This window comes from Populus alba, chromosome 2 (genome assembly GCF_005239225.2).
Source record: "Populus alba chromosome 2, ASM523922v2, whole genome shotgun sequence".
Taxonomy (NCBI): Eukaryota; Viridiplantae; Streptophyta; class Magnoliopsida; order Malpighiales; family Salicaceae; genus Populus; species Populus alba.
This window is the reverse complement of record NC_133285.1, coordinates 18,036,358-18,054,833: the sequence shown is the minus strand read 5'-3', so window position 1 is coordinate 18,054,833 and position 18,476 is coordinate 18,036,358. Positions and strand designations below refer to the sequence as shown.

Below are 18,476 nucleotides of genomic sequence, written 5' to 3'. Positions count from 1 at the left end.
TCATTATTTGCATCAAAATTTGTAGGAGAAAATGACTCGACAAAATGAATTAAGTTAGAAGTATATTTAATAAAATTATATATATATATATATATATATATATATATATATTTTTATTTACGTGGGTGTCCGGGCTAGCTTGCACGCACCACGACTAATCTCATACGGCTCACTAAACATTTTACAAACCTAGTGAGCATGTAAAGGCACCACAGGGGTGACAGGCGTGCACGGTAAGGTTTGAACCCAGGATGCAGAAGAAAGAGAACAAGTTCCTTCAACCGCTGGGTCAAGATCTCAAATATAAAATTATATTTTTATAAAGATAAGTAGTGTAATTTAGAAGTTAAAAATTTAGTTTTTTTTGTTTCCTTTTTTTTAAGCAATTTTTCATTAAAGTCGAAATTTATTTCCAACTATATATATATATATTATTTTCTTAACTCAGAAGTTTTTAAAAATAATTATTTTGCAAAATTCATATAAAATAAAATCTATATTATTAATAAGTATTTGCATTTAATGCTGGATGGGAAAGTATTAGTACGTTTTTTTAAGATTATTGGAGAAAGTAATTAAGTATTAAATATTAAAAAAATATTAGATGAATTTACTTCATCTTCTAATTTTTCCTCTCATACAGTAAAAAAAAAAAACTTCCTTTCTTGCCATCATATATATTTTTTGTGTATTTCAAAGTTGATGTTGATAATCGATTGCTTCATAATTTCAAATTCACAAAATAATTTTTATAATTCACATGCTTTGAGCTTCAAGTGAGGTCCTATAGGAAATGTTCTTATTTCATTCAAAAAAAAAATACGGCAATCCACTATGCTATATCTCATGTTTGAAGTATAGCTATAAAATATAGTTGAACTAAATTGATTAATTTTATGACTAACTTATTTTAAGCAAAGTTTATATCGAGTTAATGTTGAATTTTTTTATTTATTAAAATAACATCATTTAAGATATTTAAATAAAAACTCAAAATATATGTTAATCCAATAACTTACAAGTTGATTTTATAGGCTTAGTGGCCGTTTGGATATGTGCAGCGGTCACGGTTGAAATGAAAATATATAATATAGTGTTTGGTTAACACCAACCACGTTTTTTTATTGATATGGGTCCCAGTCCAAAACTAAGGCTGGACTTCAGTTTTTGAAAAGCAATTATCAATTGTTTTTCATGCGTTTTGCCCTCTCTCTCATCACCGACACTTTCCCCTTGCTTTCCCAACGGTCCCAACTCCTGTCCTTGGTTTTTATGTTTCAACTCTCACAGCCTATCCATTTCTAAACCTTAGCAGCTTAGGAAAGAGAAAAGCTCCCAATCTGTTTTTTTTTTTTTTTTGTAAGGTTTATTCTACCCCTATAACTTATAATTTTTTGTCGCTTTGTTATTAATATGGGGTTTAATTTTTATTTTATTCTACTACTGTCTAATTTTTAAAATTATTTAATCTATCTTTTTTAAATAGCAATTATTCTTATATTTTTTTAAAATAAAATCTTTACATTTTTCAATTAAAAAAATTCGCAATACAATAAAATTCATTTACAAAATTGGCGCTTTTTTTCCCATGGCATAGCACTAAGAATTTATTTTAGTATTTATTGGCACAGTTCTAATTTATTTGACTAAATTGACTAAATTGAAGATTTGATAATTGAAGGAATATAATTTTTTTTTAAGTTTTGTTTAAAATTACAATGTTATTTTTTCCAGGAAAATATTATTTGGTTGATGTTGGATATCCAAACGAGTATGGATATTTGGGTCCCTACAAAGACGAGAGGTATCACTTCCAAGAATTTAGGCGTCGTGGACAACCAAGTGGTCGGAAAGAAGTGTTTAATCGTGCATACTCTTCACTACGTAACGTGATCAAACGTTCTTTTGGGGTATGGAAACAGAGGTGGAAAATTTTGCAAAACATGCCTGCTTATCCATACAAAACACAAGTTGAGATTGTAGTTGTATCAATGGCACTACATAATTATATTAGAAGGAGATCGCAAGATGATGCAATTTTTTTTTAGTATGATCGCAACCCCAATTTAATTCCAGATGACTTTTTACCTGATATTGTTCAGAGGCTTTCGGCGTTCAAGGCTCACAAAGGCCTTCATGTATGGATTTTGTACGCGATGGAATTGCAAATAGTTTGATGGAATAATAAAGGAGTACATTAATGTACAATGATTTTTCATTTTGTTATGTAATCATAATTACAAAACACCTATATTTTGGAATTATATATATGTGTCTATATATGTCCTTTTTAATTAATTCAAATCAAATATAAAACACAAACCATATTACGTATTTGAGAGTGTGGTTGCTGTTACTTTTCGAAATGTTTTTCACTAAAAAAAAAAGCATGCCAATAATATATTTTTTATTTTTTAAAAAATCATTTTTGATATCAGCACATCAAAATAATTTGAAAACATGAAAAACATACTCATTCAAAGTAAAAAAAAAAAATCAATTTTTTTTGAAAAGTGCTTTTTGAACCACAGTTTTACCAAACACAAAACTGCTTTTTTTTTTTTTTTACCACAATTTCAACCACAGTTTTTTAACCTAAACACAAGAAACTGTTTTTTTTTTTAAAACAACAATTTCAACCACAATTTTAACCAAAAACCAACTTTTTTTGAAATCAACCTCACAAAAAGTACTTTTTATTAAACTACTTTTTTCAAACCGCAACCACAAAAGCTACCACAATACCAAACACGCCTATTTGAATGTTTGCTTTTGCATTATAGCTTTTTTTTAAAGTATTTTTAAAATTAATTTTTTTCTTGAATAGATAACAACTTAATATTTTTTTTAAGTATTTTTATATAATTTTAATATGATAATATTAAATACACACACATATATAATAAATTTTTTTTTAAAAAACAATTTTACATCATAATATCAAACTTCAACTTAGAGTTCAAGTTGATGTTATAATTACAAGAAGAAGAGCATTTTTGTCAAAAAAAAAAAAAAGGGGGGGGGGGGTTAAAAAAATGATGTAGTTTCCTAAAAGGTTGGGACCATTATTTTTTTTTCTTTTTGTAAATGACGGTTTTAAATATGTTTTTAAACACTTTCAGACATAATTACTTTAATTGATATCAATTTTTTTCCTTTTTTATTTTATTTTTCCAAGGTCAAATTAACAAATAGTCGACAAGCAAAATGCAGTTCAAGTTCTAAAAAATAACATGAAAGAATACAATAATACCTTGGATGATGATCTATCCCACCGCTTGCTTGAGCTGTACCAAATGAATATGTAAGCATTTATGTGTTTTTTTTTACTTAAAAAATATTAATTATAAATTAAAAAATTTATATATGTATTGATTAAATAAATAAAAATTATTTATATAACCAAATAAATTATAAAAATTAATTTTTAACTAATTAAAATTAACTAGTAAAATTTATAACCTGAATAAGGTTAGGTCCACCATTTTTTTTTTAAATAGATATTTGGACAAATTAAATATTATAATATTTATTTGAAATCACAATAAACTAATAAATACCAAACTAAAACTAATTATATTATTAAATTAAAAGCAATAAAATATTAAAAGATAATTTTTTTTTAAAAAAAGTGCTAGAATAATCAATAAAAATTGTGAAGGATCAAATTAATTTAAAAAATAATAATAAAAAAAGTTGGAGCGCTTGGCATGGGCCTTAGGCAAATGGCCTAACTTTGTCGGCATGTAGTCGCCCAAGCACTTATACCTTTATATTTATTTTTTGTTTCTTACGAGGCAAATGATAGTGGGTTATTTTCTTTTTGTTTTGTTTTTTTTTTTAATGGGATAGACAACTTCTGTCTTCCCTTGATTTATTTTGAAATTCTAAATTTTGATAGCTAGAAGTTTGAGCATGGATGTTTTCCATTTAAAAACACCTAATACACAACCTAAACAATTTAGAAAATCTATTTACAACTTTACACATCACTTAGAATGCTTAAAATCAACTTGTAATCAAAATTAAAAAAAAAAATACACACATGGAATAAACTTTTTTTTATTAAATAGAAGTCATTGACACTAAAATTTTTATTTTTTCTAATTAGAATCAATGTCAATCACGGTTTTCTCTCTTTATCATAGGAATCCAACCACATTCTCTCACCTCTCTAAAAAAAAAAAAAATTAGGATCAAAATTGATCTTTGAAAATTGAAAGGGACCTATATTTAATAATTTATACAGTATAAGGATCAAATTGAACTATTCACCCCACGTTTGAAAACAATCACCCATTTTCTCCATCTTTTTTCATTTTGGTCCTCTAATTATGAATCTTGTCCTTTCTCTCTAAATTTGCTTGAATTGAGAAAGAAGGTATAATGACAAGAAAAAAAAAAATCATCTATGTAGCAATCAATAATAACTTGTTTTTTGTGTGAGTAATGGCGTGATGGACAATGATTTCACTATGTATTTTATTGTTTTGTTAACTAGTTTTATGCCACACCACATTCCAAGCATCAAAAAGTTTTTAAATATAAAAACATTTGTTAAGGTTTAACTATGTTCTCTCAAATTTAAAATTTTTTTTTTTGCTTAAAATAAATATGTTTTTTATATTTTCAGATTGTTTTGATGTGCTGATGTCAAAAATAATTTTTTAAAAATAAAAAAAAAAACTTTATTTTGATGCATTTCTAAATAAAAAAAAACTTTAAACTACCATCATTATCACAATTCCAGAAAATTTCTTAGCATTGTTATTAAACCTAAAAACATAGTAATTTTGATTTTTTTTTCAAAAATAATTTTTTTATATTAATAGATCTCATGTTTATTTTAGTAAACATAAGGTTTTTAACTATATTCTATTAAATAAAATATTTTATGATTGTTACAACAAGTTAATAAAAGATATCAAAATAGTATGTTTATATTTTATATATGATTGAAAGCTAAACAATCATAAATGTAAAATCATGTTCAAAATCTACTTAAAAACTCTAAAAAAAAAACAATTTGAATGAATTACTACTACTACTACTACTACTACTATTATATACATAATAATTTTTAATTTTTTTTAAAAAATAAAATAAAAAATTACAAATAATTTTTTTTAAACCAATTCAAAACTGAAAAGTAAATAATTTAGTAAGTTTTTTTTTTAAATGAAAGAAAAAAAATAAAAAAAAGGGGAAAAAAACCACGCCTAGCGCTTGGTCCTTGCTTTATTTAATTGGAAAAAAAAAGTGAAATTCAATTTTTAGGTGAGTCGGAGTTGATGGAATTATCAGATGGGATCTGTTAGTTTCACTATTTCGTCAAAATGACTTCTTTTCTTTCCAATTATTTACTTCTTGAAGCCTATAATCATTTGACTTGATATCACAAGAACTAGAAACTGCGTGTTTCCTTGCGCTGTTGAGAAATTGCACTGGTAAATGCATTAAAAGCTTTATGCCTCTGGTGTTGATTACTTCTCTTTACATATGGCTGTGAAATTGCTTGGAGCTCATAGCAAGACTCTGCTTCACTTCATTTCGACCTTGCATCAGCGTCTGTGTCTATAAATGCCACAGGCTTGTTTTTTGCAGAGCAATGTGAGAAGGACAAGGCCCGTGTTCTTGTCCACTGCACGTCTGTGAAAAATAGGTTTGAGTTTTTTCAGCAAACTATGTTTGTTATCTTTATTCCTTTCTTATTAGGGGGGAAGTGAAAACTACTTGTTCATGGAAATCTTAACCTTGTTCTTTCTGACAGGTCTCCAGCTATTGTAATGGCTTGCAAAATGCTACGAGAGGGTGAAAGAGCAAGGTATGTGCGCCTTGGTGCTGATCCGCTAGCACTTTGTAGGGTAAAACAATTGCCTTTACTGTCGATATTATATTGTTCAAATTATGATCCAGTATTTCTAGTTAGCACTCGAGAATACCGAGTTTAGAACTGCTGTATTTACGTCTACAGAACAGTGCCACTTCCAGGTTTTTTTTTTTTTTTTTTATGAATTCTAGCTGTGTACCAGCAGTCGCAGGAGCAAGAACATAAGATTTTATGAATTCTTCCCTCCTGTAGGTGTGCCATCTTTTAGCTTTGGCTTCCCAAAGGCAAACGATCCAGTTCCTGTCACCGTGTTTAATGGCGTTTGTGCTCCGTCAAATTTCACGCGTCATCTAGAATTCCTCCACAAGAATTCCAGTTTGGGGCTGGTCATCCCCAGAACAGTCTATCAGAAAGCTCCGTTGGTACCAATTTGCCGAACCCTAATGGTGCAGCAGATATATCAATGGATTCATGAATCTCTAAATCCCTCCCTGATTAAATATGAGCGTCAAGTGAGCCTGCAAGGTGCAGGTCCCAAAAGTTGAAACTAAAAATTATACTTTTGGTTTGAGTTTTGGTTTGTGCCTTTCTTCGTTATTCATGAGTTTATACAAGAGCGTTAATTTCAAAAGTAGAGTTTTCATCATTTACATGGTGATAAAATTGTGTTATCTCCGCGGCTTCTTGCAACATTTTTTCACTGCTGAAGAAAGGGGTAACCTTCACTTGATCAACTTATTGTCAAGGCAATTTTATCACCGGTAAATAAGCTCATCCATAACTTTGCACATTGAAGAAATAGTTTTTTCTTTAAAATTACAGTATATCATCTAAAAGTAGAAGAAAAATAATGATGTATCCATATTTGTTAATGAAAATGATTGCAAAATATTCCTTATTTAGCTACATTTGTATTGTTTCCCTTAACATTAATGAAAAAAGAGAACTATTGATAAAGTTAAAATATTTGACCTCCCGTTTGAAAGAACATGAGTGTACAGCACAATCAAAATATAAACATCCGGCATTAGTAAACTTTCTTGTTTTCTTGTTCTGACAGTCAAAATCATCTTCGATGTCAGCATGATGGTGACTTGACAAGCATAGTGCAGAGATTTGCTGAATAAAGGATCTTGAATGATGATTTTGATATATTAAAATAATATATGTTTTTTTTTTTTTGATAAAATATAAAAAATTTTATACATCAAGACAAAACTAAATTAAAAAATTAGCAAGTCAAAGATACAAGCATATACAATTTAACAAAAATGAACATAAGGAACAAGGTCTCAAGATAAACATAGTGAACCAAAATAAACGATGTACAAGCAAAGAAAAGAAAAAAGGCTCCCTAAACAGAGAACACAAGCTGAAACCAACATGGGCACAGAGGCTAGAACCAACATGACCAAAGGAGAAGACCATAGCTGCACAAGACAAGCAAGCACAATAGATTAAAGCTCACCACAGACAAAGGTAAGAAAACCATCACAGAAGCCATCCTGTGCCACAGGGCATAGTAGCCAACCAATGAACAAACCAGCCCACGCAGCGTTAAGAAGCTAGCTTTCACCAAGACCTAAGAGCAAGGCCATGACAAGCACAACTATCCAGTGCAACGGATCACATATCAGTATGAGCTCCGCTGGGTACATCCCAACATTCGACATCACAGCGAGCTTACATGCATAACTCTGTATGTATCAGTAACCAGGGAGAACACAAAGCAAATGTACAACAAACACTAAGTAACAAAGAAAACATGCTCCCTTGAACTAGAATTAAATCCACATACAGAACATAGTGTAAAACAAAAACAAACTACATAAAACAACATCAAAATCCAAATGGAGTCATAAGGAAGGAGAAGGGGAATCTGAACCCTCATGCCTGCCCTGAAGCCTGTTGCCTGCCATAGTACCAGCTTCGCAGCCTTGCTACGAGTTATATATTGCTTCCTGCCTCTAGGGGGCTCTCCTCCTACAGCAACAGCCACATCCTATATAGAATCGTCAACAACATGCACTATTTTCGAAGGAGCAGAAGACACAACACCTGGGAGGGGGGAGGCATTTACTATTAACCCAACTTCAGCATATTTAGCCTTCATATGCCCAGGGTCTGCAGCCTAGCTATCAACCACCGCTGCCACTTTAGCACGCATCGGATCCATATATACATGGTTCTCCATGGGACCTGCCACTGTATATACCTGCTGTTGTTCCACAAAAACAGTCTCAGCAAAAGGGACAGAGCTAGAACAACCAGAATTCCGATGAGGTTTTGCAGGAGAGAGAGCTTCCTGGGTGTGCTTCTTACACTCAGTACTACCAATTCTTCTACGATAATATTTCATAGGTAAGGTAGTGGTTTTTCCCGAATTTGGGTCTTATCAATCGTTGCTAATAATCCACGAAGGATGTTTCGATCAGTGTCATCATCTGATTTTAAATCCATAAAAACGATCCAGCATTATCTTATAATAGCAGTGCAATTCAATTCTGGCCATTCCACACAGAACTTCCATTCACAATTTATGTCACCTGAAAAATGCAGAGATCCAGAGCACAATCCTGTAGGTAATTTGATACACCCAACACACCATTTATACAGAGAATACACTAAACAATTTGGGCATTTTGTATGAATCCACACTTCAAGGACTTCTAGGCCATGCATGCTTCAAGGGATGACTTGGAAAGCCACAACATGCCTGGATCCTTCCGCTTCCCAGTTTCATCATATCCAACATCCTCACTAAATCCAACCATAAGAAGAATTTCAACTGCATCTGCAAATCATGAGGAGCAGATATGCAAACAAATATCAGTCAGAGAAGCTGACTCTCTAGAACGTCATCCATCCATCCATCCATCCAGTTAGTAGTTAATTAAAAGACACTGTAAGACCTTGGTGATTGGCGACATTTTCCTGGATTATGGGATTCGGAAGGACAAGTAAAATATGAGAATCGGAAAGCGTTCTATGATCCCGCAAGTTGTCACATACATTAAATTAAATTAATAATAATAAAAAAAAACTAAAAGGCCTGTGTTATTTACTGTAGTAGTCTAATGATGATTTTGTCATTTCTCTTAATAATTGTCTTGGCACCGAGAGCAAAATAGTATTTTTCATAGAATCCAAATATCATTTGAGAATTAATCATGGGCAAAATTCTCGTTCAACTTCATCTTTATAATGTACAGTAAAATACTTTTTTGCCCTTAAAATCTAAAAAAAGAGGTCTTCTGTTAAGGTTTTTTTGTCATTTTCTTTTAATTTACATTTTAAAATAACACTTATACCCTTGGATGTTCAGAAAAAAGTTCCTTGCGGGGAGGAGTTTATTTATCTTTGTATTATTTTTGCATAGTAAAATTATATTGTTAACCTTTAACTTTTTGAATTTGAAGGACGATTTCTGAGGGCATTTTTATCTTTGCACCACAATTTTGTTATAATAATGGTATGCGCTTGGATTTTTTTTGTACTTGGCTATTTTTTGGTAATTAACCTTATTAAAATAATTATAAAATTAATAAAATATACTAACGTGTATAATGCTGCACAGCGTAGAAGTCCTCTGTGCTATATTAGAAGCAGGTGTGGACAATTATAGTGGCTAAAAATAATCGATCATTGTCTCATCCGATATGCAAAGGACGAGGCGCAATTGCTGGAGTGGCGTGTTCACCAAGGTGGGCGGCGGTTTGGCGACAATGAGGTTTTTTCTCCTGCCCTTCATTTCTCTTTCTTGGGTGTTGATGCCAAGCCTTGAAAAATTTATTGAGTTATTTTATAATTCAAATGGGTTTTAAAGCAGGTTTTTTTTTTTTTAATTTATTTATTATTATTGTATTTTTTAATCATATTATTTGAATAACCAATTAAAACAATGACTTGGATATCATTTTTTTTTTTCTCTATAATTATTTCTTTACATTGAAAATTCTTTTGTCAGTCTCGCGGAGTGCTGGCTTCAAATATACTACACTATTGTGCAGGTATATAACAAATCCGGAGAAGATGTCCTGCAATATACCTACACTCCCAACTGCACTAAAGAGAATAACCAAATAAATTATTAAGTCAGACAAGCTTACCTGAGTATCTTAAAAAGAGTTTGCAAAGCAGTCGTTGCTTCTGTTGCCTTCAATTCAGCTCTCAGTATCTCAATAGCCTTCTGCAGGTGGCTGCAAACAGCAGTAAGAGGATCTTGGATTCTCTGTAATTCTTGATCATCTGGATCGGGTTCATCAATTTGCATCCTAGAGACTTCATGTGATGCTGCTAAATCATCATCTAGATCAGGCTCAGCTTGAACAACTTGATTTGTTTCAGATTTATCAGGGTCGGGTTCTTTATAAGCTTTATTTAGACGGGGTTGGTCTTTAATGGTTTCAATTGCTAGAGAATCATCAGGATCAGGTTCATCAATGGTTTTTCCCGAGTGAACCTCTCCATTCAGGGTGCCCATCATCTCACGGTGATTGCCTTCAAAATCACCAGGATCAGGTCCATTCTTGCCTGGATTTTCAAGATCTACATGTTCTTTTCTCCTCTGAATCAGGTTCATTATGCATGTTAAAAACTGAATCATCTGGGTCAGGTTCTCCATGTATTTCAGAGATTCCAGAGCTGTTGGATGAGGCATTTAATAAAGGGCGATAAGCAGCAGCCAAGCAAGATGCACAGCACTAGCCAGCTGATCTGACACATTCCCCCGAGCTACACAGAAGAGCTTCTACTGTCTGAAACATAGAGGTCTTCGCTGTACTGGTCTGGATGATTGACACCACTCAAGGTATGCTCCCTTGATTTAGTCCAATTTAAACTAGCATTCTCTTGGTTCAGCTGGCAGAAAAACACGCAAATTTAGACAGGGCTATTTCTGTTGAACTTAAGCAGTAGTTATGGCCCAATCATAAACATGTGTGTGGATACACATTTGTTCCTGTTTATCCAAATCATAAAAGCTTGCATCGTGTTCTGAGTACACCATTTGAGTCTGAAAGGAAAATAAGAGTAAAAATGAATATCTCAACAAGAATAATCTAAAAACTTGAGAAAAAGGGGAAAGAAAAAAAAATTGATTATAAGAATTACAAGTTCATGCAGAAGAGTTTTCTAGATGCTTTCATATTTCCTGAAATCCTTGAGGTCATCATGAGAAGATAGTGACACTTTTGGCCTATAGTTTAAACTATTTATTTTCTGACAATTTGTTTTTATTGTTGTATAATTAAATAAAAAAGATTTGAAGAACTCACATTATATAGCTTAATATGCATCTTTATCTCAACTTTGGAACTCAATCTTTAGTTGGAACAAATGGATTAATGGAATATGGGCAAATCATGATTAACACATGAAACTTATAACCTAACACATGAGATTGAAATAATTCTATAGAAGGATGATACCATAAAAAATCAATTATAAAAAGGACATGAGAAAAAAAGATCTAAGCTAACCTGGTCAAACCTTTCAAACCTGTAACTTGAAATGTTTACAAAATCCTGATTAACAAAATGTTGAGAGATAAAATAAAAAACAATTCCAATAAAAAAGGATTAAAAGCAAAATAAATAGCAATAAAAAAAAATAATGACCAAATATGATATAAAATAAAATGAACTAAAATATTAAGGTAAGCAATTAAAAAATAATTCCATTAAGAGAATGATATAAAATATTGAAGGATATAATTGAAAGAAATTATCCAACTAAGAGAATGATATAAAATATTGAGGGATGCAATTGAGAATATAATTCAATTAAGAGAAAAATTAAAAAGAAATTGAAATAAAAAGAATGGGAATCAAATTTGAAAGCTAAAAAAACCAAAATATTATAAAATTGAAAGAAAATTCAAATTATATGGATAATCTAAAATAAAACAAATAGCAACAAAAAGAATAGGGACCAAATTCAAAAGAAAAATAAATAGAAGGGCTTTTTTAAAAATATGCAGGGATTAGCTTTGAAACCGTGAAAGAGAGAGGGAAGAAGGAAGGGAAAAAAAAAATAACAATCAACAGAAAACTTGATATATGTTTTGCCACACGCAACACCTAGAAATGAAGATAACACCGTGGGGATTTCACTAATCTGAATATTTGGTCATTTGCATGTCAGGATTGAAATATAAACCATAATACAGGAGGCTCAAAGAAAAAACCAAAGAAAATGATGAGTTCTTCATTTTATGATTATTGAAAAGGCCTCTTCATTTTAGTTTTATGAATTAAATATTTTTGGTTTGACTTTGATATAAGATTTTGGATCTTAAAAATAAAAATTATCACCATCTATGACCATTAATATTACATAAATTTTTACTAAATTGAGGTAAATTATAGACTTTAACAATTTTATTTTTATTGCAACTAAATCTTTTGATGTTGGAACAATTTTTTAATTCAATATAATAAGTTCAATTATAAGCAGATAATTAACTATAACTAAAACTTATTAGTACTTCATTGTAGAACATGCTATTATGCATTGTGAGTGTTTTCATTATGCATTACACTGTTTTGCACTGTAGCAGCTTTGTGAGTGCTTTCACTATGGACTGCACTGTTTGTTCATTATAGCGCGGGCTGTTTTTCATTGCGAGTGAATTCACTGTGAATTACACTGTTTTGCACTATAGTAGTCCTGTGAGTGTTTTCACTGTGGACCATGAGAGGTTTCATTATTTAGTGGGGGCATGTGTGAGGCTATAACCAGCAGACGCCGAGCGCCAGGTTGGAGGCGCGTCCACTAGGCTACAAACACCTACCGCTTGGCTGTTAGGCATGGGCACTTGGGTTGCCTCTTGTGTGCTGGGCAGACTAAGCACACACGTGACGCTTGTGCTAATGCCTACGTGAGAAATGCTATTATTTTTATTATAATTAATTAATTTGAAAGAAAATATTATTATTAATATTGAAAAAATATTATTATTATTTAAATTATAATTTTTTATGATATTTTTATAAAAATAAAAAGTGAGTCCGCGGCGTAGTATTATTAAAAAATATTCAACAATTCTAAGTATTAATATAAAAACTATTAAATTTGTGTTGTAAATATTATTATTTTTCTTCTAATACAAAGTATTTAAATAAAAAATATTATTATTTGTGTTCTAAATATTATTATTTTACTTATAATTCAACATATTCATATCAAATACATTATTATTTGTGTTATAATAGTATTATTTGTATTATAAATATTCCTGGAATTAAAAATAGTATTATTTGTGTTATGAATATTATTATTTTTACTTTGTGTTATAAATATTATTATTTTTATAATAATTAATATAATTACTAAATTAGAAAAAATATATATTCTTAATATTGAAAAACAATCATAGATTTGATTTGAAAGGTAAAATTAAAAATTACCACAACTACCACTATTATTATTATTATCATCATCATCATCATCATCATCATCATCATTAATAAATTTTAAAAACTTGTTATTACCATCAAAGAATAACAACGTGGGGACACGTGGCGCTGGGTGGCGCTTAGGCTGCCGACCTGGGGGCTGGGCACCCCCAGCGCACACCTAGTGCTTAAGCGACACTGGAGGGAGCCATGCTCGTGCCCCACTTGAGGACACCTAGCACTTGGGTCATGGCGTTGGACCAAAAGGGAATGGGTTCGACGTCAGGACCCAAGATCAATTAGCCTTGCGTAAGAACCCCATTCTATCGGGTCCTTCATCAATACCCAAGGTTTCTAGGTCCTACTTGAGGACACTTGACACTTGGGTTGAGGCACCCCCAGCGCACACGTGGTGCTTGGGTGATGCTGGCAGGGATCCATGCCCACGCCCCATTTGGGGACACCTGACACTTGGGTCATGGCACTGGATCGAAGGGGAATGGGTTCAACGTCAAGACCCATGATCAATGGGTCTTGCGTAAGGACCCCATTCTATTGGGTCCTTCATCAAGATCCAAGGTTCCTGGGTCCTAGGACTCTAAATATTACTATTTGTTTTGGAAATATTATTATTTTTATTATAATTAATATTATTAATAAAATAAACAATAAATTTGAAAGAAAATATTATTATTAATATTGAAAACATATTGTTATTTATATTATAAAATTTTATGATATTTTTTATAAAAATGTTACACTGTTGCGCAGGTTACAGTGCATTATGAATGCTTACACTGTGAATTGCACTATGCTGAACTGTAGTGCGGATACTATAGAATGTGAGTGCCTTCATTATGGACTGCATTGTTTGGTTTGGACGCGTCAACGCCTAACCCCATGTTGGGCTTGGATGCGACCGCGTCCAAATCCATGTTGGACATGGACGCATGCACGCCCAACCCCACATTAGGCTGGACGCAATCGTATCCAACACCATGTTAGACCCGGACGCATGCACGCCTAACCTCATGTTGGGCCTGGACACGATCACGACCACCTCCATGTTAGACATGGATGCATGCACGTTCTCCATGTTCGACCCGAACGCATCCATGCCCAACCCCACGTTGGGCTAGACGTGACCACGTCCACCTCCATGTTGGACCTGGGCACTTCTGCGCCCATCCCACGTTGGGCTTGAACGCGGTCGCATCTAACTCCATATTGGACCTAGACATGTCTCCCAAACCCCATGTTGGGTCTGGACGCGACCACGTCCACGCTTATCCCATGTTAGGTGTCGACACGACCACGTCCAACATCATATTGGACCTTGACGTGTCCATGCCCAATCTCACTTGAGCTTGAACTCGTCAAACTCCATATTTGACCTGGACGCGTCCACCCAACCCCACGTTCGGTTTGGACGCGACCGCATCCAATTCCATGTTGGACCGCGACATGTCAAAGCCCAACCCACATTGAGTATGGACACAACCACGTCCAACTTCAAGTTGGACCTGGAGGCGTCCATGCCTAACCCCACGTTGGGCCTGGACGCGTCGGCGCCCAACCTCAGTTGGACCTGGACACGTTGGCGCCCAACCCCATGTTGGGCCTGGATGATATCGCGTCCAATTCCATGTTGGACTTGGATGTGTCCACGCCCAACCCCATGTTGGGTTTGGACATGACCGCATCCATCTCCAAGTTGGACTATTATTAAATTGAAAACATATTATTATTTATATAATAATTTTTTTGATATTTTTTATAAAAATAAAAAGTGAATCCGCGGCGTAGTATTATTAAAAATATTCAACAATTCTACGTATTAATATAAAAATATTATAATTTGTGATGTAAATATTATTATTATTCTTCTAATACAAAGTATTCATATAAAAAATGTTATTATTTGTGTTCTAAATATTATTGTTTTTCTTTTTATTCAAAGTATTGATATCAAATTATTATTATTTGTGTTTAAATATTATTATTATTTTTCGTATAATTCAATGTATTCATATCAAAGATATATTTTTTTTGTTATAACTTTTTTTATAATAATTCAAATTTTTAATAAAAAAAATATTATTATTTGTGTTCTAATATTCTTGGAATTAAAAATTGTATTATTTATGTTATGAATATTATTATTTTTACTATAATCAAAAGTATTAATATAAAAATATTATCTTTTGTGTTATAAATATTATTATTTTTATAAAAATCAATATTATTAATAAAATAATTACTAAATTAGAAAAAAATTATTATTAATATTGAAAAGCAACCATAAATTTGATTTGAAAGATAAAATTAAAACTTATCATCATCATCATCATTATTAAAATTTTTTTAAAAATTGGTATCACTATTAAAAAAACACTGGGGGATACATAGCGATTGAGTTGCCTACCTATGTGTTGCTAAACTAATCGCAATGGTGGCATTTTGGCTACCTACTGTATGTTGGGAGACCCTAGTATTGTGCCTGCGTCAAGACCTAACTATTTTTAGGTATTGCAGCTACAGAATTTTAAATAATTTTGGATCATTGGCTCTGTAAAAGCCAAAATATACTTGGGTATTGCAAGTATCAGAATTTTTTTTTTTTTTTTTTATGAAAATAAAAAGTAAACGCGGGAAGAAACGTGGGCTACCTAACTAGCATGTACTATATGTAATTAAATTACTAAATGGTTGACAGGCGAAGCAATGAGAGGCTCGGTTACTATTTCACATGTAAAGTTTTGGAACCACAACTGCAATACATCAAACTTTTCAAATAGTGCTCGTCTCCGATGCCAGAATTTAACAGTACCCACATTTCAAAGATTTTTTATTTTTAGTCGAGATTTTTTTGTCAGTTTTTATATATTAAGATTCAATCATTCTCTCTCATTCAATTAAAAATAAATTATCTTAACTAGATTCATATGCAATCTAGTTGTAGTCACCCTGTTGGTGATCAGACCTCCTTGAAGCCAATCTAAATGTTCTGTGGCTAAAGAGTCCTGGACACTACACATCAAACTTCAATGGAGAGAGGCATCAGCTCATAAATGGTGCACCTAATTGGAGCCACCTTCTCTGCTCTTGATTTCCAGGTCACTTTAATCGGCCTTGTCATTCCCCTGCCCCCTTTAAATGCTTCAACCACCATCTATATATTTCCTTCCCAATCGGGAATTTTATGTTGTACTTCTTCAATGTCTGGGAAAATTATATGAATTTGTATTTAAATAATTCAAGAATATATTTTTTGGTTAGTTTTCACTTATGGAGCTCTGAAATTTACTCCCACAGCCTAGGCCCAAAAGCACAAGATACAGGACATGATCGAGAGCCAACACGCCCAAATCACAAGATGTGGCTGCAGCCTGAAAGTTGAAGAGTTAAAATGTTAGTGAATATGCATGTATAGTAGTAGAATATATTTATTATTAATAAATAGTTTTTTATATTTTATTAATAAATCTAATATTTAATTAATAAATTCAGAGTAAAGATAAAGTTCATAGAAAAAAATATTTTAAAAAGAAAATTATAAGATTGTTATAATTATGAGATTTCTATTGCATCAAAGCATTATTCCTAAATGTTTCTAGTCAATGTTATACTAAGATTGAACATTAATTAGAGATGTTAAGACCAATGCATATTATGTTTCTTCTTTTATGAGAAGAAGTAACTAATCTCATAAATTGAAGTATAAGAAATAGTTGAAACTAATATGCATGTCTTTTTCAGATGACATGTACACTGAGTTGACTTGTAAGATAATGCCATATGGATAGATCACATGTGTCTTTGAAAAGACTCTCGTGATAGTTGTGTAAATGATTTTTAAACTTGATATCATTAAGTTATTTTATATAGGGAGTGTTATGCTTTGATTCTAATTACATGTTGTCCTAATCAAGAATAACAAACATGCACACATGCACACATGCACACATTGGGTATAACATAAACTATATGAAGATATTTGAGTAATTAAGAGAGGATTCATCACCCTAGGTGAATTAAAAAAAGTATTCCATATTTTCTCAAATAGTATTGGTTGTGAAATCCTTGGCCAATGTGGAATGAGTTTTGAAAAGAGTTTCAAAATATATTTAAATAATCAATGACTATAATGTGAGAACTAACATGATTTAACAAAGTAGACATATTGCGAGCTATAATGTCTAAATTGGAAAATTTATGATGAAGGGATAATAATTACATTGAGAAATTAATCATTGAAAAGTTAAATCTAACCACTTATGACTTTCTTAATATTTGGGGGGGTCATGACAAGTTGTTAAACATTGTACTTAATCTTTAAATATAAATCAATCAATTATTGAATTGATAATAAATTAAATTATTTAATTAATTTAATTTAATTTTATGATATATATTTGAGCCAACTTATTAGGGAACTTAATGTGTTACATACATAAAACTATTGGTCATAAATAAAAATAGGATGATTAATCAAGTGTGATTTGATTAAAAATAAATTTTAAAAATTAAGGATTAGAATGTAATTAATAGAGGGGATTACAATTCTAAATCTAGAAAAACCAAGTAAGGACTTGATTGAATAAATTTATAATATTATTCTAAAATAATATATGTGATATTATTTAAGGGGCATGTTGATATTTTGCCTTTTATAGGTTTTTTTATGTTTCCCTAGAATGTTATGCCTCTTATTTATTGTAAAGAAGAGAAGGTGAGAAAAATACTATAAGTAAACACCTAAAACACAAAAAAAGTTAACACTCTAAGATATAGTAATCTTTGTCTCCTAAAAGGTCTTAGGAGATTTATCATTTGTGATTCATGTAGATTACCGTTAGAGGCAAAAAATTTTGACAGTTTATGGTTTGCAATATCTGAGTCTTAAAAAAAAAATTCAAAGCCTAAAAGAACATATGATCTTTAGGTAATCTTTGCATGAACCCTAAACAACTCTAGATCAGTCTAATATGATCATTGAGACTCCTAAAAAGTCTCAACACCATCAATATCACTTTGCATTTAGATCTTTTTTGGGTAGCTCGGATATAAAGAGTACCCAAAATAAAGAGTTTTCTATATGCATGACATTGAGATCACCTATAGATATATCACTAGTAAATAATCATCTTTTGTGCTTTAATTTCTTTAAAAATAAAAGTAGTGATTTTCTCCATGTATGATCTTCATCCAATTTTATTTACAAGTTTTCCTTTATGTATTACCTTATA

The 18,476-nt window shown here is 31.5% G+C and overlaps 1 long non-coding RNA gene across 1 annotated transcript; it reads left to right on the top strand.

The window, feature by feature from the left end:
* Positions 1-9,859: 9,859 nt before the first annotated feature.
* LOC140955234 (uncharacterized) lies at positions 9,860-16,746 on the top strand. Its single transcript, XR_012169039.1, has 3 exons — positions 9,860-10,351; positions 10,446-10,640; positions 16,190-16,746. It is a non-coding gene; the product is annotated as an uncharacterized lncRNA (long non-coding RNA).
* The last annotated feature ends 1,730 nt before the right edge of the window (positions 16,747-18,476 follow it).